The sequence below is a fragment of the Echinops telfairi genome, unplaced genomic scaffold (assembly GCF_000313985.2).
Source record: "Echinops telfairi isolate 266 unplaced genomic scaffold, ASM31398v2 ScPeMD7_2565;HRSCAF=3150, whole genome shotgun sequence".
NCBI classification, from domain to species: Eukaryota; Metazoa; Chordata; class Mammalia; order Afrosoricida; family Tenrecidae; genus Echinops; species Echinops telfairi.
Genome location: NW_022106463.1, coordinates 7751009 through 7752922, shown reverse-complemented (window position 1 = coordinate 7752922; position 1914 = coordinate 7751009).

Genomic DNA, 1914 nt, shown 5'->3' with positions numbered 1-1914 from the left:
ACTTCTCTTAGATGATGCTACTGAACTACACAAAGTGTGCACATGGGTGCAGGACAGGAATATTGGCAAGAGGACTGTTTAGGGCGGTTGTGATTGAGAAAACTGATGGCAACTTAAAGATTCTTCTGGAGGCAAACAACTTTATCAACAAGCTGAATGCGTCACGTTACACTTAGACAATGGGACCCCGCATTTCCCCTAGTGAGGAGTTAAGTACATTATGGATGCACCGACATAGGAAGATATCCAAACATACACAAAGGAGGGGTTCGGGGGAGACCAGATCTGTGCGTTCTTCTAGTTGTCCGCAGTATTTTCACTATTCCTCACCAGCACCATCATTCAAATGCATCCATTCTTCACACCTCCTGATTCAATGTCCAACTTCCATAGGCCATTGAACGTCAAGGAGGCCGTTGACCCTACCATGGCTTGGGTCAGGTGCCTCTTCATGCCATTTTTGTGGCCATTTTTGAATGATTGCAAGCAGAGTTCCCCCCAGAGCAGTAACCAGATACCTGGCACCAGATACCCAGGAATGCACCATCAGCTCTCAGGGAGGCGTGACACCCCCCACCCCATACCCCGCACCACTTCCCAGGAACCAGCCAGTGCGTCTTTGTTATTTTCCCTTTCCCTTAGTTCTCCCCCATTGCTCCTGCTTTTTTCTTTCTTTTTTTCCTTAAACTGTCACCCCCTTTTCGATCCCTATCCATTACCATTCCCTCAGTGAGCAGCGTCCACCGCCCCCCCACCCTCCCCAGTCAATGACTTGCTCTTCGGTGAATGCTTTCAGTTTAGCTGTTTGGTGGGTTTTTCTGCTTGTTTCTCTAAAAGAGGAATATTCAGAGATTTGCATTCATTTCACTCATTCTGTCTTCCATTGATTTAAACCTGTTCCTTTGCCTTTCAACCGAATCATCTTTGGGACTGCCTTGTTTTTCCATCTTTTTTTCTTCTTAACCCTTCTTTCTCTGCTTGGCTGCACGGAGTGGATTTGGTTGTGGGCGTGAGTCTCCGGTCACCCATCGTGCAGAGTAGCCAAGGGCAGGCTGAGTGAGAGGTGGCTGCTACCTCCCATTGAGTCCAGTGGGGCTGGAGCCCTGGTGGTGGCACTGGATCCGATGGGTTGGGGGCCATGTATGGTGAGGATGGCTGGGTAGGGTGCCCGGAAGACAAACAGAAAGCATGGAAAGAGGAAAGACCACAAAAGGGGAAAAAAAGAGAAAAGAAAACTGAGGGGAAGGAGAGCAATACAAAACAGACACCCCAGACCGCAGAGCAGCCCAGAGTGGGCTCAGGTGCTAGGCAGCAAACCCGGCAACAGTGGGAAAGGACCACAACGTGTGGAGACCCACGTGTGCCAGAGTAGACCTGGGCGCCGTGTCACTTCCCGGGGTAGTCACTTCCGAAGCTGATCCCCAGGACTCTCTCCCTCTCTCTCTGTGCACTGGAGCCTCCGACCTCTCTGTTAACAACATCAACCATTTGCACGACCCATGAGCGATGGAAGCGGGGAGCTGACCCTGGGTGAGCACCAATCCCTGACCCAGGACCCTTGGAAAAAAACATCCAAACATAATCACTTTGCTAGAACCTGGATACAGCTCAGACAGACAGAGGGGGGGCTTCAAATAATTCAGTGGTTCTCAACCTTCTTCATGCCACGACCCTTTAATACAGCTCCTCATGTGGTGGTGACCCCCCCCACACACACACACCCATAAAATTATTTTCTTTGCAAACAAAAGGCAAATCTACAAGAAGAACCATAACACTAGGGAGGTACACATCCCACAGAATACTCAAGCATTTGAGAGCAAAAGTGCAATGTTTCCTCCAAAAACAAAGCTCTGAAGGACTGGGGGGAAAGGATGGAATGGAAAGATAAAACACAGTGAAGAAGTGGAGTAT